General features: G+C 42.3%; 1 protein-coding gene across 6 annotated transcripts in view; it reads right to left on the bottom strand.

Annotated features, from left to right (window-relative positions):
• SETBP1 (SET binding protein 1) overlaps nt 1–25,583 on the bottom strand; it is a 257,775-nt gene that overhangs the window by 49,152 nt on the left and 183,040 nt on the right. The window lies entirely within an intron of this gene.

The following is a 25,583-nucleotide window of genomic DNA, read 5'->3' on the forward strand; positions in this document are numbered from 1 at the left end:
TTTTGAAGACTAAGCATCTTCTGTTTTACTAGCAATAGTGCGTCTATGACAGAAACAGAGAGTGTTGCTTTTCCTCGTTGGTAAAATGACCCATGCTGCAAATGGCAAAGCCCTCAAAGCTTTCTGTTTAGTGGGATCCTACACAAATACAGATCAATAGCTTCAATTTGATTCTCACCAGTCCATCTGTAAAAACAGTATCATTCATATGTCTGCTGTCAACACAATTGCTCTCCCCTATCCAAAAAATTTTGAATTAGAACTTACTCCTATTTTATTTTTTTTCTGAATAAATAACTTTGTATATTCAGATTAATCTGAAAAAGTGACTCCTTTTCAAATAACTCTCTGCTTCATAATACTTTTGCCCTACCTTCTATGCAGTAAAGAGCAGCTATCACTCAGAAAGTCAATAGCTCTTCCTTTTCCTTTACAAAACTGTATGAAGTGACTTTGAATGAATCCTTCACTAATAGTGACTGTAAACTTAATAGTAGATAGATTTTAATATAGAATATATGTACTTCTGGATGGTGAGAGCAGTCTTTACCATACTCGAGAAAGGTGTTTAAGGAGAATAGAGCCTAGGAAGAATGATGGAAGTTTTGATCTGCAGGGAAACATTACATGAATTACATAAACCCAAGTAAATGATGACTAAAAGTAGACATGATAACAATCTGCAGGTGTTTGATGGAGACAAATATAAAGGAGGAAGAGGTTTTACTTAGGGTCATCCAAAGGGTAAATGTAGCAGCAATCTAAGATGGACAAGATAAATTAATAGGTTTTCTCCACCTCTAATGACTATGATTCTATTACATTAAAACAGAGGAAAAGCTACAGAGAAATACTGAACCCATTTCTAATCCAGACCTTCTCTGACAGATTAAAGAGTACAGTAGATTGCAATTTCTTCTTTTGTAGTCAAATGTTAATTAGATTCCTCACAGCTGTCTGTATATCCTTCTGAGTTGGCTGATGAGCACATTAACAATGTGAACTGATTGAAGAGTAGAGTGAAACTTCCTTCTGAAGGATAATGACACATTTGAAGCACAGACTGGTCCCGCCAAAATACAAAACTGTTGAGAATGGAGTGGTTCTGTTGCATATTTTATACCACTTGCTCTTGGTTTTTCTGCCCTTCTGAAGGTAAGCTCCAAATAACCTCTAAGTCTCAGCTCCTCCACTGATGCAGCTATTGAGCACCACAACCCAGAGAAATGGGAAGATAATAGATTTTTTTCCATCTTTTCTAAGTAGTCAAAGGAAAATCAAGCCACTTGACACTTCTAAGTCTTTGTCATGTATCTGTAGAATGAGAAAACATTATTCCTCTTGTTAGTTTAATGTTACTAAACCTCTTAGTGTCCTTTGCTGAATATTAATGAGTTACAGGCTGCTGTGCTATTATATTACTGTCAGTTCCCTTTTCTTTATCTATTTATTTTCACCCAGCCATTTTGTCACTTGCTTGGACCTTTAGCCAAGAAATGAACTGGAGATGGAGTTCTCTCTTCAACTCCCTTGTTCAAAAATGGTCTTGAAAATGCCTCTTTCACGGCCAATTTTGCTTTAATTATATTAAGAACTAAAATTCAAATTTGAAATGAAACTATTAGTTGAATTCTTCTCAGAGACAAATGAATAAAATATTAAGAATTCAACTTTGGGTTCCTTCTTTCAGGTGAAATTATCTGAAATTGCTGCTTAGACATGTAATTCCCCTGCTCAAAATTCCTAGGACCAGGATTTTGACATAAAGCTTTCCAATTAAATGAATGAGACATCCTGACTAAATGTTCTACTTGGCTTTGAAACTTCCACCTTTAAAACAAACAAACAAACAAACAAACGAACAAACAAAAAAACCTACAACAGTACTTACACAACAATCTGAAATAGTTCTAGGTGTACTGTAAATTTAGAATAAATGAAATACATATTAAGGACTTGGGGCATGACTTTTAAAACATCTACTATGTGCACACAAACAACTGTGAATGCAAATCAGGACAGGCAGGTGAGCTGGTATCATCTTCAAATCAATGAAATAGATACCCGGTTCCCATCATTTCCACATGTAGTTTATTTTGGCAGCAGTTACTTTTAGAGGTACAGGATAAAAACAATTTTTGAAGGGTGAATACTGCAGCAGTAACATTGCTGTCCATAAGTCTGATGTTTTGTCCTTTTAAAATAATTCAATTAGACCTCAGGTCTGAAAAATGATCTTGCAGTGGAAGGAGAATGGAATATATGATCTAATAAGTCCTGTGATTCTTACTTATGATCTAATTGCCAGCCAAATATAAATTCTTCTTTAAAATGAAATCTGATTTTTTTTTCATTAGATCAAAAAATTGCTTGAAATGTGACTCTTCAAGAGGAACAAAATTTTATTTTTGCACTTTTCTGATGCAATGTCTGCTTGAGCACTGTTCTTGTGATACCCACATAAAGCATTCCTGTTCGAAAGTTCAGTTACTGTCAAGGAGATGAATTATAAAACAACTTTATATTGTGCAATCTGCAGATTTTATTGACAAAGGTGTCACAAGCAGAAGAACTGGGAGTCTCTCTGCTTGTCATGGGATAAATAAGAGGATCTTCAGAGTGCCTAGCTTTATTCAATTTGTTTAGATACAAGTTGGCTGTGAGCATTGATTCGATGTGAGACCAGTTATGGATTTTTAGGTAGGTACGTACACAGTGGGGAGTAATACATGGATCTAATGTGAGCACGAGGCTGTAGTTCACTTGGGAGGATGCAGAGCTCATGTAAGTCCAGCTGTAAAGGCATGCAGGATTAAGGACAGATGGGTCTGATCCTTGGACAGAAGTTTTTCTTCCTCCCACTGCAGCACCAAAATATTGCTTTGTCTTTTCTCCCATGCGGGGAAAAGTGTGACAGGTCATATTTGTGCCTTAGAGGGTCTTTATTCATGGCCCCTCATTCTTTAAAAGCTAGTTTTCCCATCCCTCTCCTCCACAAACACCGAAAGTCTTGGGTGCCAAATAACTGAATCAAAGTACCAGCTAATTTGCTGGGTAAGACACACCAGAACAAGAGATTCATACGATGCTTTGCTCTTTAACTATCTGTTTTCTGCCACAATGCAATGTCTTTTACTCATTCCTATGCCATCTACCCAGTCTACCACATCCCTGGTTAAATGATCTTTGCCTTTATACCTGCCTACAAAGTACTAGCTTGCTGAAGGCCTGCTGCAGAGCAAGTGGAGTTAATCTGAATATCTGACTGCAGAAACATAATCCTAAACTCTCAACCCACGTGCCCATGAGCCTAGTCTTGCAAATTCTTCCTGGCCTCAAGCAGCAGTACCCTTGGCGGTCATCTCACTGGAAGCCCAGGCTCAGTGTGGGTTTCCCTATGGAAGTGAAAGCCATCAGCAATACATTGCCAAGATGGAGGCTGACTGACAAGATCAAACTTGAAAAGATGATTCAAAATCCTTTGCCCTGAGACTAATGCTTTAGTAACAATGGAAGCTCCCCCCGAGCTTCTCTGACAGCTGGGCTTATGAAGTATTTCTGCTCGGTGCCTCTGCCATCGCTGCTCAAAAGATGGATGGGGCTCGGTGCAGAAGATGAGGGAAGAGGTAAGGGAGGGTGGGATTTATCTCATATTCCAGCCATCTAAAAGTTATATATCTAATCACAACCAGTCATCTAGTCTCCCTCCATAAGGACAGGCAACTGTCATGTTGATTCAAATCTTTGGTCATATCTCCAACAGGATCTTAGCTGCAAACCAACTCATTTCAGGCTGAAAAGCCATTACATTGCAATTTTCACTGAATATCAAGCTGGACAGGATTTGGTCTGAAATCTCTGGAATAAATGATTGCTTCCCTGGGCTTTTCAGCCATGTAGGCACCACATACTACATCAGTTACTAGACTTTGACATTTCATAACCACGCAAGATAGTTCAAACTTATCCTTTGTTGCTTTGCATGCTGTTGAAGTAATTAAAATTGGAAAATGCTCTGAAGCCTTTTGCTGGTAATGGTACTTTAAACATAAAAGCCCTCCTTCATCTTTGTTGAAACTTTGGATTTGCACCAGTATAAATTTTTACTTGTTCGGCAGCAACGGAATTTTTGGCTTAATAACAACACTGAAAAGAGAACAACATATTTAGGAGGATTTTTTTTTTCTTAGAAATTGTTTTCTTCAGCCAGATCTCTAGCTAATTCTGTTTATTTTTCAATTCCCAGAGATGGTGAGAAACCTGAAATGTTTTGATCTTCCAAACATTCTTCCCAAAATGCTCCAAGGTCTTTATCTTACAGATAAGTGCAGTCTTCTATTTTATTACTTATTCAAGCAGAGCAGTTCCAGCCTAAGAATTCAAACATTGTGCTTCTCATCACTAGTGTAACCTGAAAGGGAAAAGGCAACTTGCACTATTTCTTTACTGGGGTGAACTGTTTCATTAAAAAGCTAAAATAGAAAATGAATTGAAACTTCTACGATCTGCTAAATATAACTTCACTGGCTGTTTTCAACTATTCTGACAATTTTCCAACATTATCCAGTTTCAAAAAGACTGATCATTAAAACAAAGCCACAAGAATGTTATCAGCTGATTGCTAAAGAATAGTGAACTAGGAGATCTGGCTCCTATTGCTAGATACGATCCAGGTTTGGGAAAGCCTCTTAGTGTCTCTAAATCTTGCCAGTGTTTCATAGAAGGATGTTGAAGAACTCCAGGCTGGACCAGTGCCCACTTTCCAGCATCAGCAGCACTGAGTCATTGACGTTGGAAATGCTGAAGGTCTACCCATGACAGATGGAAGTACAGAACACCAATAAATCATAATACAGAATTGCTCAGATTTTAAGGATAGGGATTGCATTTTACTTAATATCTTTTTATGAAGCCAAGTGATTTGTCTGTGAGCGCACACTATCAGGCACCCAGTCTTGATCTGTAATCTTTAAGAAATGGAGCATCTACACCGTGCTAATCACAGTCATACCTTCATTATCACCTTGGCTTTCCTCTGCATTCCTCCCACATTTCTCTTTCATCCTTTTGCCCACATTTAGGTGCCTGATTCTGGAGCTGAATCCCAGCCATCCTCTTCACATTTGAGAACCTTACGCATCCCATCAGCAGTATAACACCTCTCATTCACTATCTAAATGGTGGCTGCTGTCTCTAATCTATCATGCTGTCTTCCATTGGCCCTGCCTATATTTCTTAAATTAAACAATTTGGCACTATTTCCCACGGCATTTTTTACACACTGATGGTTTCCTCTAATCCCCCACAGACTTATCTCACTGTCTGCCTTCAAACTCTCCTTTGCCATAGTGGCTACAAGCCCTTGCCATCAGATTACCGTCCTTCCTACCCAATTGACCACCACAGTACCATTGCTCCTGCATATGCCTTTACCCTCTGTCCATCTTTTGTTTCATAATCAGATGACAGAGGGTTTTTATCTCTGACCAGCTTTCTTTATTGTGGGCCAAGGCTGACAACAAAAGCCTCAGCATACGGGTACCAGCATTTGCTCCCACATGCTGTCCCCAGCTCACTGTGCTCGTGTACCAGTTGCACCCCACAGTGCAGCTCCAGGACATGCGGCAAAACAAATCCACGTGAGGTTACCACCGGTAGAGGAAGTCCAGCAACAACATCCTCGGGCTTTCATTGAAAAAAAAAATCAAAAAAAAAAAATCAAAACCACCATGTCCTTGAGTTACGGTGATAGCAGTAGCACAGCTCTTGCAAGATAACAGGGCATCACTGCAGAGTTTCATTCTCTCACCCTCTCCCATCTTGCCTTTGCAATAAGGAGCTGAAAGTGTATTTGTAGGAGGAAAGGGCTAATTTGGTTAAGGGAACAAGATTAATAAACTCCTCCCCTTCTGAAAATGCCCTGTGATTTCTAATAGCCATTAAAAGCCCAAAGGATCTAATTTCTTAGAATTTAACTCAAAGGACTTGTTCTGCCTGTAGTGAATGGCCAAATGCTCAATAGATCTGCATTAGCTTGGTAATGATCCTGCTGGCATTTGAAATTATGGCTAGACAGATCTGAGGCATACGGCTTAAGCCACTAAGCCATTGCCTGTTGTTTCTGTTTTTCATTTACTTGGGAGCTTCCTGAGGTCCTGAATTCATCCTTGAGGATAAGGCAAGCTTTTCCCGGGAGTGAGTGAGCTGTCATAACTTACCTAAGTGATGCAATATTTAAGTGGGGTAAAGCAGGATTACTCTAAATGCCTGACTTAACCCAACTAAAGTTTGACCTGGCACATAATATTTCAGTGTCATGTTTGCATGTGTGGTTTAGTTATTTACATGTTGCTGTCTGTTTTCTTTGGAAAGTTTCTGATATCAAACAAGAACCTACAAGGATGTTCCTAGTATCGGTCTCGAAGTAGATTTCTTTCTGCCATGCTCTGCTTCTGACAAAAATGTTATACTCTTTTGAAAAACATTAACTTAAAAGGTGTTGAAACTCTTAAGCATGAGAAATGTCAAACTTCAGCCTTTCTACAAAAACAAGCTGTCATATGCTGTTTTAAAGTAATCAGCTGAAATCAACTACACTAAACTTGTGTAATGGAGAGAAAAAGTGAGTTTTGTCTCTCCTAAAGTGGCTGATAGCATATACAAAATACAATTGTCCTAAGAGTGGACAAAATAAAACATAATGTTCTTTTTCAGCTCTAAAATCCAAGTTTTCCCTCCTAGGCAGTGAAATGATGTTCCCAGCAAAAAAATGTCACTTGAGTGCCAGGGCTCCAGCCTGCTGCCTGTCCTTGCTTCCCGTGCAGATTCACGCCAAGCTCTGGGAGGTGGAGGAGAACCACCTTGGAGCCCCTTCTTTCATGAGCAGCGATGTTACAGGGCTCGCCAGCAGCAGTATGGTGTACTGTCAAGTAGGGGGTTGAGTCCCTCACTCATTCTCTCAAGTTCCCCTACCTCTCTGGCACAGAGTCCTTCTCCATATCAACCTCAGAGGTGGGTTTGTGGCTCCAAAGCGCTCATTTCCTGTGCTTATGCCAGCAGAGCTTGTTTTGGTGGAGGTGTGCTGCTAATCACATCTGGGATCAGAGGAAGCCTGAGCTGGGGAGAGACAGAAATCTCCCCAGAGCCATTCCTGCAAATGGTGCACCCTTGCCTTTCCTGGGGAAGGCAGGGCATGGCTGTCTCTCCCACATGCTGCAAAGCATCCCTCTAGCCAAACAGCTCTAATCAGCACTGCTCAGCCAATCATGGCAGTCACTTATGTTCACTCTACAAGTTACACAACCGGCATGCTCATGCAGATGTTGTTTGCAGAATATTGGAGATGATGCCAGCCAGGCTTTTGGCACCATGGCCCAATCTGGAAGATGAGGATCTTTCTAGGCTTTTTCCTAACATTCATTATTTTCGTATTTAATAAGAAAATTGATGCGACACATCAGGGAGACTGCTCAGTCAGCTATCATGGAAACTATTAGTGCAGAAAAAATGAATAGTCTGGCAGTTAAATGTCTGCAACACCCACACACTCCCTGGAAACAACTTAGAAATAGGGTTATTCATCCGAATTTATCCCATGGTCCCTGGGCCTCATCACGGTGGTTGAAAGTGGCTGAAACACTTTGCACTGCTTGTTGCTGGATTTGGGCACTCTGTGGTGAGTGCTTTTAAGGCAGACTTCTCCCCAGTTGTAAAATCCAGCAAACAGAGCTCAGAAACTTTGCAGAAACACTGGGTAATATTGGGCATTTAGCTGGGTATGAACCCTCTGGATATTGGTTTCCTAATGATGGCTTCAAGGGACATCTGCAGTGTGACAGGTTTTAGGAAAACATTTAGGTATACTGAGTCCTGGAAATCTTCCTTTACAAATGTTTTCCATATTCACTCAAAGGGGGTCAGTCATTCTCTACCACTGACACATAGTCAAAACATGCTTAATAAAAAAGGCCACTAACAGAACTCTTGTCTCTTTGGTTGCTACTTGCACCCAAGTCCCAGTTTCAGGCAATGTAAATGAATAAACTCTCAAATTCATCTTTCATTCTCTTATATCACTTTCTTCACTGCTTACATCTCTTTGTGTATACACCAGTAAATATATGAGCCATAATCCATTTTCCAGCCCTGAAAGGGTGCAGATAATGTGGCTTGTCTTGCTAGGGCTAGATTTCCTACCCCAAAACAGGGCAGCCTTACCTGTGTCTTGCCAACTGTAAACAGTCCCTGGCTCATGATGTCCACCGAGTCACGCTCAGGTGTTATTTGAGGAGAGCCTGGTTGGCAGAGGCCAAAAGGTGCCAGGCAGGAAGCTACCAGCAGCTCAGGAAAATCTCCTCCTGTCCTCATTCCATTCACTGATACAGATGAATGCAAATTGAGCCTTTGAAGCTCAACTCGTTGATTCAACATCACCAAGATCAGCAGGTGTATAGGAGATGTGTGGTCTTGTTCGCAACAAAAATACTTTCCCCTGAATCTTATCTTAGGATGTCATGAGTTGCCCTCCCTCAGTTGCTTCCTCCCTCCCATGACTATAGGAGGAGCCCCGATGACTGGTTCCTAGTGGCTGCCTAGCTTTTGGATGGCTGAAGTTAGATGAAAATACCATGCTAAAGGATTAAGGACTTCCTCCATGTTTAAATTGAATGGTATTAAACCAACCTCGATTTTGCAAGGGAATGAAGAAGTCCTACTAAGAACATATGCAGTTCAACTCTTTCCTGTGAAGTTGCCATATGGCAGAGCAGCGATGGGAAGAAGAAAAATATTGACAGTGATGATATATCTTATTACAGAGCATACGGACCAAATTTTCCTCTCAGTTACACTAGTGAAAATCTGGAGTGAACAGCCCTGACTCGATAGGAAAATCAGATCAGTCAGTGGATATACAAAGCCAATTATGAGAGTGAAACAAAAGCAAACTTGAGAAACATTATGGTATACTAAAGAAGACGTGGTAGGATGCCAGAAGACAGGAAGTCATTGGACCCAGCACGCTTACTCTTCTTTTGAAAAAATCATACAATCTACAATAACCACAAGTGGTCAGGATCTTGTTTTATGCCTGAACTTGGCAAAATGTATGAAAGCTGCCCAGAAACATCTGTTCTGGCTTCCAAACATTTATATAGCCCTTTGTTAGAGTACCAAAGATGGCATCACATCAATAGAAACGAAGCATTGCAGAAGAAAGCAGTACAAGGATGCTAGAGGGAAAAGTCCGAGTTTAACACAAGATCTGCAATGTTTTACACACCAATAACTTTCATTTATTCCTTGCTGAACATTTAGATGATCAAAACTTTAAACCATATTTGACAGACAAGACCAGCAAGTGCTTCAAGGAGTGAGACCACACGAGGCAGTGCATTCCTATTTCCATATTACTTAGAAATACATTATAGTTATATTTGCAGCAAAAGCTACAAAGATAGCACTGTATGATGACTACATTACAAAGACATAAAGGCAAATGTGTAGCTGAGAAGGCATCTGGAAATATTACGGAAAGGACATTTGCTCAGCATCAATTGAGTATGGTTTACTAGAAACTTACACTTACAACCAGCTAGCAAAAGAAGTATTTTCTGTTCAGGATTATTTTCTGCTTTTTTAAGACAGTAAACAAATGTATAGTTTTTTGGTTTTTGTTTGTTTGTTTGTTTTGTTTTGTTTGTTTGTTTGTTTTGCTTTTACCTATATGGCAAGATGATGTCATTCATGTAGAGTGGAAGTAAAAACCATAAAGTCAGTTAAAAAAAAAATCAGCAATTTCACACACAAAAGAGTTAAACTGCAACTTAATAAGTAAACTATGTATATTTTTTCTTGGAGGCCTATAAAGACTGAGGTTTTGCAAAGGAGTTCAAAGGCAAACTGTAGCCAACTCAGTGTCCACAGTTTCTTTGGAAGCAGCATGGAACATTTGGCCAGAAGAAATGGTGCCAACTATCCAGTGCAAAGCCTATACTTTAATTTGCAAAAGCAAAAAGCTGTGATTTATATCTCTGAAAGGAAGAATTAAAAAAAAAAAAAAAAAAAAAAAAAAGAGAATCTAACAGTACATTCTGTGTATGTTTATTATTTTGCCAAAAGTTTGTGGGTTGGATGATGAGGTACGTTCCTGAAGATTAGACATCACCATTTTTTTAAAACAAACAAAACAGCAGGAAAAATCAAAATTCCCCTAGAGCAGAGGCAGTCCTTGCGAAAGTTCAGAGCAGTTGTGGCTCTCCCTTGGCTCCTTTTTTTAAAAAGAAAATTCATCAACCAATAGCGTTAATCAGCTCTGGCTCACAGACAGCATTTTTGCTTCCAGTTGAAGACAATTAGAGGCACAGTGTCAACTGGTCATTTATTAGGTTGTGTAAAGCTCTGTGGATACACATTGTTTTTGTGACATTAAAAAATTCTCATGAAAAATAGTGCTGTTACATGCAGGCATCCCCTGGTTTCTTCTCCTTTTAAACTCAACAGATTTACTAGTGCAAGGGAAACTCAGAAGTGTTTTTGAGAAGAAATGCATGCTGAAAGCAAGCAGTATAGCTCCAGGGACAAAATCAACCAGCAAGTGAAAATCAAGCCGGGTAAATGATGAGCTATCAGTCCATTCTTTTGTGCCTGATTGTATCCTTTGTAGCACAGATAAGGGAAAGGGGTCTTTATGTGTAGGCAAGTGCTAAGAGTGAGAACATTTAAGAAAATGAAGATTTGGCCCTTTATAGTTATTGTGACTATATTGCCATCACATTATTGCCCAACATCATTTCTTCAGCCCTCTTAAACCATCAGAAACCCCCCAATGAATGTCCCTAGCAGGCGATCCACAAACATATTCATGATAGACCCTCAAGAAATCACTCAAAATTTGGCCAGATATTATGGTTAAAAATGGAATATTGTTTTTCAGAGAAGACTCTTTTTCATTGTCATGACTTCTCCCAGCCACCAAAGACCTATTCTAAGACTGCAAATTAAAATTCAAAATAAATATATCATCATTGTGCAATAAAAGAGCCCTGCCAAAAAAGAAAAAAAAAAAAAAAAAGGACATGAAAACCCAAAGGATGAAACAATGTCATTCTGCAGACTGAAAAATATCACATCTTGCTGAAAAAAGTACTCATACGTTGCACATTGTTAGATAATTCTTCTGGGTTTCTTGGCAGTCAACCTGGAAAATCTCTCTTTTTAAACTTGCCTTTAAAGTATCTTATATAATCCTAGTAAGAACGAGAAAGATCTGGGAAACAAGAAACTACATTCAGGGTAATTCCAGGTACTTGTTGTAATACCACTCACAGTCTTTCAGTCCCTAAAATTTGTGTGGAATTTCATAGCACCACTACCCAACTCCCCATCTCTTCCTTAGATATAGGTGCACATTAACGGATAAACATTTTTTTGTGTGTGTGCATGTGTAAACTTCATCTCCTCTGGCAACACTCAGAGCAGAAGGCATTCAAGCAATGTAAAGGTACATTTTACCTGGTATAAATCAGGATGCATTTTTACTGCAGTCTTAGTCCTGCCTTCAGTTTCTATCCACTGAGCCTCATATTTTATGAATCATTGCTATTACTCTGGAACTGGTTTCCATGAGGGCTTTCATCTTTAATGTTTTTGTTCCTAATAGACTGGTCTTATTTCAACTTTCACTTCCTGTGGCAGGATATATCTGAAATAATATAAAGTTAAAAACTATCAAAAACAAAAAAAAAAAGAAGAGAGATGAGTTTATGAAGTGTAGATGGTAAGAATATTTACTCTTACACTGGAAGAGAAATGAATGGATATGAAAAGTGTATCACAAGGACAAAAGCCAATCTGTTAATCAGGGGGGAGGAGGAAGATGTGCATTCCACAGATCCAGTGCAACATTTTCTTCTTCGATGTGCCTTCTTTTCCATGTTCTTCAAATGGAAAGCTGGATGAGGTAGATACAGTATGGCAATTACCATGTTCTTATGTAATGTGGTAGTTGAATAAAACACAGAAGTATAGTACATCAAGCTGACACATGCTTATAGAAATACATGTGGCTTATCAGTCTTCATGGCAACTGGATTTTTCTTGTTTGTGTGAATTTCACAAACCACATTTAAAAAAAATAATCTTGCTCCCCCTTTTCTTTTCTCCTTCTTCTTCCCATCCCCCTATTCAATTTGTATTATTTTCTAGGATCTTTTAAACCAAGATTATACCCCACTGGCAAATTTTCCTATAGGAGTGTGATAGTCATCAAGAGAACAATGTCATTTGGATGAATTAAGACTCCCTAAGGAACCCCTGTAAGAGCTAGAAAATCTATAAAGTTCTTACTGAAAGGTAATACAGCTTGTGATTTGGTCTTTTAGAGTAAAATATTAGGGTTGCTTTAGAGATCTGGAGTATTTCTAGTCATGGAAAAGAGAGCATCACTGCTTTCTTAGGCTATCAATATATATTTGTGAGGCAGAAATAATTCTTCCAGTGAATTTCATGTTCCCATTCAAATGTCTTTACTTGTTTTAAACAAGGCAAGAATTAAAAAATGATACTACGCTGACAACTAAAAATAAAGTGACTTGACAACTGAGTTAAAATAAGCACTGCTATTAGCTTGATGTAAATAGGAGGGAAACCTTATCCTAAAAATGACTTCTACTGCCTCTGGGCATAGCCACCCAGGGGGAGAAACAGCACCTGCCCTTCTTTAGTCATTTACCGGTTCTGGGGGAAAAAGCCTCTGGAGAGTAAATCCCTATCTGTAGAGAAAAGGTCAGTACTGCTCTGTTTCTGTCTTTGGTAACTCTGCATAACTTTGTGGTTGGCTCTGCAGTAAGAAATCTTGACACTCATGCACAATGATGCATTAAAGTCTGTTGCAATTATCTGCTTCTCGCTCTGACACTGACCTTTTGGCATAAGCTCTCCCTGCACCTCGGTTTATCTACCCATAAAATGAGGGTAAAGATACTGACCTCTCTTGTAAAACCAGTCTGAGATTTACTGCAGAGAAGCACCCTGGACAAGCTAGGTAGAATAACATCCAGTAGCACGTGTACAGCCAGCACAAACTCCAGTGTCTTGGAAACTCTGGTTGAGAGTTGCAGTCTTGTGAGATTCACTTTTGTCTGAACTTGACTCAGAAAAGCCAGTTTACATGAGATACCATTGGCCACCAGACAGTTTACATCAGTACAATTGTACTTGGCCTTCAAAGTGTCTCCTATCCCCTGAATTAGCAATTGCTCTTGGGGGAAACAGTAAATCATGTCTTTGATGAGGACACAAGACGTAAGGATGATAATAAGAGAAGTGATGTTGATTCCTAGTTACCTAACGGCTTGGAGAAAGGAGTATTCTTCTGGCCATGGCCAAAGGTCATTAGTTGGGTCCAGTTTAGTGGACCAAAGACAGGGCAATGCTGGGGGGGCAGATGGCAATGCCAGGACCCCTCTTGCACTGTGAGGAGCAAGAGCAGCTGCCAGTACTATGTTATGCACACGAAAAGAGTACAGGAGGCCTAATGACAGGGCCATAGCAGCCACCTGTATGGTCACGCAGCCTCCTTCTCCTGAGGCCACCTCTTTCTGGTGGCCAGCTAAACAGCAGCATCCCTTGGGTGTTCAGTGGCATCACCCAGACTCACACTGTTTTGCCGTACATGTTCCCCCTCTCTCTTCTCTCCTTCTCTCCCTTTTAGCCGTGAAGCATCAACCTGTGTTTCACTTACCAGTGAAGGCAAAGTGCTTAGCAAGTAAGTTTACAGCATTCTTCATTAAGAATTTACATACAGGGAAAATTAAATCTGACTTGCAATCTAATGAGCTATTTTGTAATTTAATAAAATGGTGTGACCTATCAAGGGACTCGGTCCGAAGAGTTTTGTGTGCTAATCCAATGCTAGGCGCACAGAATGACTTCGGGGATACCAACTTCTCTTGGGTGCCTTGCCCACCGCTGAAACTGCAGGGCTATAATTAACACCAGTCATGCTAGTGAAACGGAAGACCAAAAGCTACCTGGGGGAGTACAGTGCTCAGGATGAGCACCAGTGCCAGCCAGAACTGTCACTGGGGAGTAATTAGGTTTTCTGCAAATCCTAGCAGGACCGTCACATCTCCAGCTGCCTTCTGTCACATCACACTTAAACTGAGCACAGTAACTGAGGACTCTGGTATAGATGGGGTAACATTGAGAAACAGGGGGAGAAAGAGAGAGAGCAGCACTCTTGGAATGAGAAGCAATGCCTCTTCCTCAGAACATTTTAACCTGTATAAATATATCAATACCATCCACATTTTAAGTAAGCTTCTTCATGATTCACAGTGAATCAGAGGAAGCAGCTGCCCTGCTCCGTGCCCAGGTATGGTGTGAAAGTAAAGCAGAAGTGCCATCTAGTCATAATAATACACTTCATTTATAGACCTCATTTCATTTCCAAAATCTCAAAGCCTTGCCAGCATTAATTAATTAAAATCTTGCAACAGCCCTTTGAGTTAGGCCAGGACTATTATATCATTATATTTGTAGGTAAATGTGGAGACCCTGGAGGCTAGATTGAGACTGCCTGCTTTAGGCACTCAGTTTAGATGTTGCAACACCTGAAAGAAATAGGTGCTTGGCTCCAGCAGAATGATTCACATCAGTTAGGGCAGGTGCCTACGCAAACTACACAAGCAAGGCAGACCCAGATACCTTTGAAGCAGCACCCAAGCAAAGCTCACACGTTTCTCCACCAACTGGTGGTGAGCTGTGGTGCCTTCATGGGATGACTTGATGTGGCTGCACACAGCCACGCAGGTGGAAGCACTGGAAAACATTATTCTCGGGGCTGTGGCTGGGTAAGGGCTTAACGCAAGGCTCGGCAGTGTGCATGCTTACCTATGAGAGATTCAAAATGCAAATTCCCTTCCGAAAGGCAAGCACCTGTGTCGTGGGGTAAGTGGGAGGAGGACGCACAAGATATTAAAGGTTTGAGCACTAATCTGGAAACTGGAAACATAGAGATGGAGGCTGTCCTGCCCGAGGGGGCTGACCCTGGCATCCCCTCTTGCCAGGGCAATACCAGGCTGCAGGTGGGGATGGGGTGGTGGCTCTGACCCCTCCTGCCGCAGCCTGAGTGCTCAGCAGCCAGGAAGGTAAGATGCAGAGGCTAGAGCGTGTCAGCCCAGTGGAAGGGGAGGTCTTTTGCCTGAAAATCTTCTATTTTAGAGCTCTGTCAGATAAAAGGCATGAGAACAGCTAGGTCAAGGGACAGGTAGTCCCTCATGCCCCAGATTTAGCTGGCATTTAGGAATGCCCAGGCGTTCCCATGCTGCCAAACAGACTCTTCCCTTGTCCCTCTCCTATATCCTGATATCCAGATCCTCAACGCTCTGCAGTTGTTACCTGGCCATTAGGGAGCCATTTTTTTCATCCGAGAGGAAAGCTGGGCATGGACAAGAGGACAGCATGCTCCAGGCACAGCACAGACATGCACTGCACAACCTTGGCTCTCACCTGGTGCAACATTGCAATGCTAGCCTGGAGTCCCCAAACCCCCAGTGTCCCTCTAGTCACTTCCCAGAGCACAAAGGAAGCTGGTGGCTGCAAACAGCACCCATTGTGGCATCCATTTTAGAGTCAAACAACGAAACAAATAAATAGATACATACAACTGGAGAGAGACATTGCCCAGTGGAGATCAGGATCAAGCACTGCACAGCGTGGGTCGGTCTGTCCACACCAGGCACTCCCAGCTCTCAGCTGTGTGAACACAAGCCAGCCTGCAACAAGCAGTCCAGAGGCATAGACTTTGGTCCACAAAACCAGTACAAATACACCCCAAATTTGTCTTGCTGAAGTGTTTCATGCTAGCTGAATGTCACCTAAGACCAGTGGTTTTTGTCAGACTGTGACTCAATGAAGTGGGCCCTTTTCAATACCTGGGGAAATATTAGCTCTGCACCGTCATGACTCACAGGTCTGACTGCTGGGAGCTACACACCTAACTACTTTGAGCTTTCAAACACTGAACACGTGTGAAACCATATGCTTATGTGCTTAAATTACTCTTAAGTCTGAAATGCATGGCCCAGATTCATACACATGCTTGGTTTCTCTGGGAAGTAAGCGCTACTTCAGATGAAAGAGACATTCCCTGGGACTTAGACATAGCCAATTCACTCACATGTGAACTTCAGTAGGCTCATGGGTAGTATCAGTCACATCCACTGACTTGTTCAGACTCTGCAGCATCTGAGAAGCAGAGCTGAGGAAAAGACTTGGGAGTCCATAATCTGGGCTTGAGCCTGATTTGTTATCATTTTTACCTGTTATGGGTTTCTTTAATCTCAGCAAGACTCCCCTGATTAGCAGTAGAGGAGAATTTGGGTTAATGCAACTTGCTCTACCCACTCCTTAACATAAGAGTGGCTCCTATTAGTGTTTTAGCAGTTGTCCTTTTATGCAAGGACTTGCAGAGCTGACTTGGCTAAACTTTAATGGGTATGCTTCTAGTGTGGGAGGAAACGTTAAGCACTGCTTATTGTTACTTAGAATTACACACCCAGATGCCGTAGCTCTGTCCAGAGTTCCCAGGCATCTAGCTACTTGACTATCTACCACAGCACACTGTATCACACCTACGATCTTCCTTACCGCCTAAAGTAATGTCATGATGCACGGCAGGAGCCAAAGAATGCTGGGTTTGCAAAATGCATGCATTGCTTCAGATTGCAATGAATTCATTTAACAGGAGTTCAGGCAACAACCATTAATTTCAGGGCAGCAGATTTATCTGCTCTTCTTATTTATCAAGATGTTGTCTCAAGAGATCAAACCGATGAAATTGCAACAGCTCGCCCAGCGCACCGACAGCAGCTGATATCTGCTGAGCATCGCGGAGAGGCAGCCCATTAAAAAACGTTCTGCCACATCCCTACCGCTCGGTCTGTCCTGTTGGAAAGAGTAAAGTTAAAGTTTTCCAGTGTACTTGGCTGAGTCAGAAGCGCTTTTGGGCAGTCATGCACAGGCGCACGTATTGACTGCCCTGCCAGCAGCAACTTTGGCCCCACCGTGCCAAGGGAGATGTGCTATTGTCCTTGGGTGCACTTCCTGAGGCCACGTGTGGGGCGTACACAGCTCCACCCTCCGCTGAGGTGGGAAACTTGTTCAAAGTGGTTTTGAGGTTTTGTTAAGAAGCAAAACAGGAAATGTGCATGAATCTGGAGTTTAACTATTTTTTGAACTTCTGGCTCTCGTGGAGTATTTTTTTTTTTAAATAGAAAATAAACAAACATCAAAATGACAAATATTCTGCAACTGAACACATCCCAGGACTGGGATAAGCCCAAGCTTGTAGCAGTGCAGACTAGACTTCGGGCAGCAAAGAGATCCTAGAGTAGTCCGAGGAATTTTTCTTTTCTTTTTTAAGCAAACCAAGCATCTTAAAGTCCGTGTCAACTTACTTAAGTGCTCTTACACCAACTAATCAGAGCCGGCACAGAAAACAACACTGACTGTTGCTCCCTTCCCTGCCTAAACTGGAAGCACAAAAGGCTGAAGACACAGAGCTGAAATGGCAGCTTGTGCCCTCTGCAGAGACCTTGTACCCTCAGGGGAAGGACCACTGAGTGGTCCAATAAAATACCCGAGGTCCCGAGATCCTGAAAAATCAGTGAAAAGGACAACAAGCACATCATTGGGTAGAAGCCAGGGTGATCCTTCAGGCAGAGATAGAGTTAATTTGAGAGCCACAGGCACTGCTCAGCTGATGGCATGGTTGAGTAAAGTTTCCTTACTCCCAGAGTGAGGAGCACAAGCCTGACTGCCCCTGTGTGCCGAGTCCTACGTGCATTGCTGCTGCCAATGCTGAGGGCATCTACTGCCCTTCTACTGCCCTTGTCCCTTTGGTCCCCAACCCAAGAGACGAGCCAGGCAGACTAGGAATGGCAAAGCCTTTCCACCACTGCTGGCCCTGGCATGGGACCTAACACAAAAATCCTCCATCACGGGAGGCTGCTCCTCTCCTCAGTGGCATGCTGCTGATTCACCTACTGTGATACCACTGGGCAAAGCCTACCTAGAGCATCCACAACAGGTTTCAGTGGTGTATAACCACTAAAACTAAACTGCTGGATTTGGGTCACAGTCTGTGATCAGACATGCTGATGTCATTCACAAGCAACCTCACTAACACCTGCAAGTTACTCATAGAATAAACCTTGGTTGTGTTGTATCTTGCCATTGGGATCAGCCAGGCAAGTTCTTCACAGTCTGCGCCCAGTTTATTTAAGCTGCCTGTGTGTGCTGCAGGAGGCACCAGCAACGCTTTTGCTGCTGCAGCAGCATCACTCTGACGTCAGCACTTTTATTTGATTTTCTTTCACTGTTCTTGCAGATTAAATTTCAACCAGTGACCCACGGCTTGATAGCTCATTAGCAAATCCCTCCGAGCCATCCAGTCCTGCCCTTGCCTGACAGTTAACTCTGCATTGTACACACTCCTAAAGCCTCTTGAAACCGGTGACACCCTGTGCAAAACTTTGGTCAGGCTCAGTGCTGCTGCAAAAGCCCCTGTGTGTTCCTGCCCAGCTGCGTGCCTTCTGTGACAGATCATAGCTGAGCCTTATTATGAATCCTTGCATCCTAAAACCTCCTCCATGGTCAACACTTTCCTATCTCACCCTTCCCCTCAGCCCTTGATCCATGGAGGAATTATTCTGACCTCCTTCTTAGTGAAACCTTAAAACAAGGAATTCTTGCTCTTTTCTTGTTTGGCATCATTGCTTCAATCCGGTAGGTGAAGACAACTAGGCTAATTCTCTTTCAGCTTTCTTTTGCTGTGATAGATGAATATAAACTCTTGGTGGGTGGTGGGAACAGAAAAGCCTCCCCAGAGAATGCTTGGGAGGTCACAGACCCCAACTCTCATGTTTGCAGTTGGGCTGGATGGGATGTAGGTCACCCTGGGTGCAGGAGGATCCAACTCAGTGCAGATCTCTTGAGCTCAGCTCTTCCTACGCCCAGATTTGTATCACAGTGACAGGCAGGTTAATAGTGAAGATAGAGCAATTGCTTTGTTTTACTTCCTCCACGGATCTGAACTGACCTCTTGCCTTGTACTCAGATTATCAGTGCCTTCAAGCGAGAAATAATATGCTTTTATAGCGGGTATAGTCCAGAGCTACAACACATACTTTTTTCTTCTAACGCTTCTTAAGGCTGCAACTTAAACAAGTACCCACTGTCAAAATCCTAGCCGGTCCTCTCCCTCTGGGCTAATGAAATCTTCCCTACAGATGCCAAACTGAGGCTGGTTGCAGGAGTTTCCATGGCACAGGACAGGTAGAGCCCAGCCGCATGGACTTTGGCCACCAACGGGACGCTTCCCAGCCCCACAGCCTCATTTTGCCACAACAGAAACTTCTCTCCTTTGGGGTTGAAGTCAACTTCACCGACTTCAATGGAGACACATTTGATTTATGCGGGGACGAGAAGAGAATCAGGCCTTGATTCTTTATTGCCTTTTAAAGCCAAGAGCCCAGCAGAAGCCAATTGTGTCTGACGTGAAGCTGCTGCACACCCAACGTGGAATCTGCACAATTCCATAAACCAGCAGTGGTCTAAATAAAAACTTCAAACAAGACATTCTGGCATTGGCCAGAAAGAGTGAAGATAAATAGCTGGGAGCAGCCAAGTTGCAAAGGAAGAACTGCTTGACTGTTGGACAGAGAGAAAAGTGAGAGGCAGAAATTAGGCAGGGTTCTGGAAGGCTTGTAACACACCCAGAAAGCAAAGGGGTCACAGCATTTAATTTGATTAATTCATCGCTGGTCCAAAAGACTTTGTACTGAGCCTCAGGCAGCACAATAAACATACAATCATTAAGAGAGGAAATAAAAGATTGGTTGGGTGGTAAATACTCCGGCTCCTTCTCCCACTCCAGCTTCCCTCTTGTTTCTTCTCTCTGTGGTCAGTGCAAACATTGGAAGCAGCACAGTAAGCAAGCGGCAGTGTTAAACAACAACGACAGCAAAACCCGCTGTATTTCAAATGCCTTGGTCAAAGCACTTACAAGGAAAACTTTGACTTGTTTTCCCCATCATTCTTGTCTTCCCTCAGCAGCCCATTCCTCTAGGAACTGCCGTGGGCAGGATGGAGCAACAGCCACACCACTTTGGCCTCCTCTCTGCACGACTGGCGGAAAACAACAAGAAGGACATTTCTCCTAGGGGGGCTAGATAGCACTTTCAGAGGTCATTTCAGTAGTTTGGGTTGTACGCTCAAGCATCCAGGGGCCCAAACAGATGTTTTTATGAATGTAATTGTATTTACAAATAATGGGATTTTGTAAAGCTCCAATGCTGGGTTTTATGGGCCAGATGGTATAAACACTCACCCTGTAACTGTACAGGGCCTGTCCCTCCCCACCCGACACAGGGGGAGGGAACAACCCCCCATTGGCACTGGGTCTGGAAAACTGCTGCAGCTGCCTGAAGCTGTGTAGGAGCCTGGGGTGTCAGAGGAAACCATGGCAGAAGCTGAGCTGGGAAGAGGAAGGGTGACGAATGCTCCACACGTCCCTGGCAAGTGAAGTTCGTGCCTGGCTCTTCTCCCATCCACTTCAAGTACTCACCATGGGTCTCTGCATCAGGATACTGCTTTTATCCCCCTTTCCAAGACAGACACTGAGGTTTAATCCTGTTTAGATATTTTCTGGAGTCATAAGAGAAAACTAGGATATGTAAGATAGGTCTCCAAACCCCACTCCACACATCAGCCCACCTCTGCATCTGTGCACGCACTGCCACGTACCACCTAGATACCACCGAATCAAATCTTGCTACTGAAGAAAGGAAGGTGACTTTATGCATGTGTTTGAATTGATATTTGATGAAATTTATTCATTCCCCTAATTGTCCTTTCTCCCCATTTGTCCCAGTATGTAAAGGTGCATCCATGAGCATACACACAAGACCTGGTCAGGATAGACATTCATAGCATGTCTCTGGGATGGCCAAATGAGAAAGCTTTCATCAAATATAGTGTTGGACCCATTTCCACTATTCCTGAAGTAATATATTCACTGCAGAATAATGAACCAATGCTGGATCTATAAAAATATTATTAATGGAAAATAATATACAAAAAAATAAGCAAAGTTTTATTACTAAGACAGTTGACTACTCTTATTTGTCTTGGTTTTCCTTATAGATTCAGAAGAAAGAATTTTACCCACTACTGAAAAGCAGTAAAACTTTGGGTGATTAAAGCTTCATAATAATGGTCTAGAAGTGCATATGCTGTTTCTGAAACAACAACAAGAAAACCCTCATGGTGGCTTTGCTAATATTTCACCATGCTTGTTTTTGCTCATAGCAAGTCCTGTTTTAAATCACAATAACACATTTGACTTCTGAGAGAGGATGACCAGAGATTTATTCTGTGCTGCGTGGAAATGGCCCATTCCAGCAGAAAACTGAGCCGTAGAGGGGAGTTTTGTCAGGGAAGAAATCTCATCTGGATAAATGACACTCCTCACCAGCGTGTGGTTACTTATAAGTATGTTAGTACTGACATCAGATGAATGTTGTTCATCTACTTGATTGTCACTTCTCCTCTCTTCCAGCATTCCTCCTACTCTTTCTTTGGAAGGTTTAATCAACCAGCTTAAGGCTTTTTAACAGGAACAAGGACATTTTCAAGATTAAGACATTAAAAACAACTTCAAGTAATAGCAGCATAGAGTTGTGCATTTACTGAATGTGGTTTGGTGTGTATGTACATACACGTGGCACAGCTCCTATTCTCCTCTCAAGTCTTAGGGCCAAACACTACCTGTTGGTGAATTTCCTTCAGCCTTAAACCAACACTGTACAGACTAGCTGAGAAGGAAAGGTCAAGTCAGAAGAAATTCATTCACTGCTGGACCTCAGGGCTGGAATGGTTGGGGGGCTTGTAGGGAAGTTAAACATTAATTTGTAAAGCAGGTTTGTCATGCTAACTATCCAGCATTCAGAGACTGATGGTTACTACCTTCCTAATAGCTGAGTAGGATTAACTTTATATTCCTGTAAATTTACTGTGCATGTTGTCTGTGCTACATGTGATGAAACCCATGTACTTATTAGCTGATCTTTCAGCCATGGTGCCTAACATGCAAGCAAGACACCCTTTGCTTGTATATCTTTATCAGTGACACAAACAGTGGGATCGAGTGCACCCTCAGCAAGTTTGCAGATGACACCAAGCCAAGTGGTGCAGTGATACAACAGAAGGAAGGGATGCCATCCAGAGGGACCTGGGCAAGGTTGAGAATTGGGCCCACGTGAACTTAATGAGGTTCAACAAGTGCAAGGTGCCAGCAGTGTGGGTTTGCAGCCTGGAATGCCAACAATTCCTACTCTTTTCCAAGGCACAAGTTACAGCATTAAGACTGCTCATCAGCAATTCAAGCCTCTTCTTCAGTATCACGTATGAAAGAGTAGCAGGCTGACATGCCAGGAAGCTGAGGAATTTGCCATGAGGACCTCTTTCAAACACAGCTTTGCTCTCAGTCTCCCCAGCCCAGCTGTGTCACCAATCTGTGGCCTCCCCCTCGTTACCTCACCTGGGGCTTTAGCATCAACTGGCAAGCAGATGAAAGGCTCAGCCATCCAGCTGTGCACAGCGCCTCAGGTCACAGAGTGCCAGAGGGACAACAGAGCGTGTTGCAAACGCATGAGGTGCACCTCTGGTTGTGCAGAGCAGAGGGAGAGAGTCAACTCCAAGGCTTATTGCACAAAACAGCTGGAAAGACCTCTTTAGGACGTGCCTGAGTGACAGTACAGGCTGTGGCAGGGCAGGGTCTGAAGCACCTGCAGCATCCTTGCCTACAAGCCTGAGCAATGCCACCAAGCAGTCATCTGCAGCATCCAAATAAGCAAGTAGTGTTCATTTTGGTACCATTAACCAGTCTTTTTAAATACAGAGAGGCTGGGGGAGTACAAGGAATCTTGAAAAAAAATAGTAATTTCTGAAAAATGCAGTAGGAAGAAATAGGTCACTGGGAGTGGATGGAAAGGAAGGGGGAGAGTTATTAACCATTGTTTATGGAAAGGATCTCCAGAGCAATGGTGGAGAAACAGGCAGCGCATGTGGAGAACAGCCACCTGCACTTACACTGCACGTTTACCCTCAGGAGGTCCCAAGATGTTCCAAATGAGCCAGAGCTCACAAGGTCCCCTCTAGAGAATGCCCAGGGATGGCCCAAGCTGGTGCCATGCAGAGAAAGGAGAAGCTTGCTGCTGCCAAGCAAGGTGGCTGATGGCACTCCCTGCATGGGACCTGGCCCTTTTGCAGAGATTTCCATCTCCTCCAGAAAGCAAGTGTAGTGGTTTTTCCTAACCTTTCTAGGTCACAAAATTATATGCAGGCTTTAGGGTTATATGGCAGGGCTGTTTGCTACCACATGCATCGCCAATGCATAGCATCAGGGAATGCTGAACTTTTCAGAACTGGCTAAATGCAGTTATAAGACAGGTAATAATGATAAAAATAGCAGCAATACAACAGTACCTGCACCAGCACACTACAGCGAAGCTAACTGCGAAGCCTAAATGTTGAAGAGCACTAAATGGTCCTCTCATCGCTCTTATCACAGATATTTCTACACAGGGTGGGTGGGTTTTGCTCCATATTTAATCTCCAGCAACACACTATGAAGTTGCAAATGGCATTCCTTAGCATGCCAAAATACCCATGCAGTAAAGATAAACACTGAAATGATGATATAAATCTATTTCCAGCTTTCACCTGAATATTCAGGATGTCTCCTCTTATCTCTGTTATATATTACTTTTATATTGTGAGACCAATTGTGAAAGATGCCAAATATGGGATGGCAGGAACAATCAGACTACGGAATTGCCTCCTGGGACAGAGCTGTGTTCTCATAGGGCACTTTTTTTTTTTTTCCCTCCCTTTTACCTTTTATTTTTATGATTAGACAATCACTGTTTAGCCACCTCAGGGAAATGCAAGGTGAATTAGGAGAAAGAAGGCCAAGGTTATCATGGAAAAGTTTAATCCCTCCTCAGTGGAAACCAGTTAATAGCTATGGCTAGACTCAAGTATGGACCTCTGTTGGGAATCCCAGTGAAGGTCAAAGGCAGAGAGGAAAAAAGCTGCACGGAGATCTTAGGCAGTCATAAGCAGACAGATGTTCCTGGGCTTTAATGAGCAGTCTTGGCTCCAGGCCTTTCTTGGCAGAGTTGTTTAGTTTTAGTATTTTTCCTTGTAGTGCAAGGTATGGCTCTGGTTAGCTGGCTCTGCTTAGTTAACTGCTGATGATTTTTCCATCTAAATAATAGCTTGACAGAAATAGCTTGAAGAAACCAGTTCATAATCTGTGACTTGATGGATTAGGTCATGGGGAATGGTGTGCAGTTGTAATCATAAAGAACAAAAAATAAATAAAAATAATAATTCGGGTTTAAATGAGAACCAGTTTTATGAGTTTAAACAGCAAATCTGATGAAGCTCCTATTGTAATTTCTACCACTCCATCTTATGTTTTTATTGTCATGGACAATAAACAGAAGGAAAATGACAGGAAATAGACTTTTTCTTAACAAATTCTATTTCCAAATCAGCCTGGTGGGGATTATGCCCCTAATTTGGAAACTCATTTGGGTTCACCAGTGCTGAGAATTTTTTCTTGACAATCTGCTGTGCCTAAGTGAAATATGTTAAATTGGGAAAACAGGCTTGGCGAACATCTTCTCAGAAGGGCAAGGCTACAAATCCAACTGTTATCAGACCGTGAGATCAGTAACTTCCAGTGGACAACTGCAAAAAAGCCCTGTAAAAAATTCTGAAGACTTTTAACCCGTGTTTGCTAGGACACAACTTTACTGCAATAGCCACCACATCGCTTGCTGGAGAATAATTTTGTTATTTGACAGGCATGTAGCAACCCTGATGTAGCCAGGGACTGAATTCAGTCTCCTTCCTATGTTTCCAAGTGTCTATCTTCTGGGTGTCACAACTGCTCTGATATAATGTGATATCGTGAATGGGAACGTTTCCATAGGATAAGCTCATTTTAGACTGCTTTTCATCATAATAGCAGAGATCCTGGTCTCAGTGAAGGAAATGGAAATGTCTAGGTAGCTTAAGGATGAGCAGACCTTGGATATCAATCAGCTACAAGTCAATAAAAAACTTAAGAGCCTCACATTGGCAGGTTATACAAATTCCCTGCTCCCTCTATGTTCTCTGCTGATTCTCTTTTCCTTTTGGAGGCTATGAATTATGTTTCTCTGAAGCTCTTTTTTAGCACATCAGAATCCCGTCCATTGTTGGTTGATTCAGTAAAGCTCACCCTTTTCCAGAACCAAGTGTGAAATCTGCTTTGTGATAAATATCTGATGGTGCAGGGGCTCTGGGCTTCCTCCCAGGCTAAATTCATTTATATTGCAGAGAAACACCTGCCTCTGTGTCATCACAAATGCAGCTCCTTATTGTAAAGTACAATTCAGTCTTTCAGACAAGATTCGGATTCCTTTCCCCCAACTCTGCGGGAGAGGAACAGATGTCCTTAGCATCCA

The sequence above is a fragment of the Cygnus olor genome, chromosome Z, assembly GCF_009769625.2.
Source record: "Cygnus olor isolate bCygOlo1 chromosome Z, bCygOlo1.pri.v2, whole genome shotgun sequence".
In the NCBI taxonomy this organism is placed as follows: Eukaryota; Metazoa; Chordata; class Aves; order Anseriformes; family Anatidae; genus Cygnus; species Cygnus olor.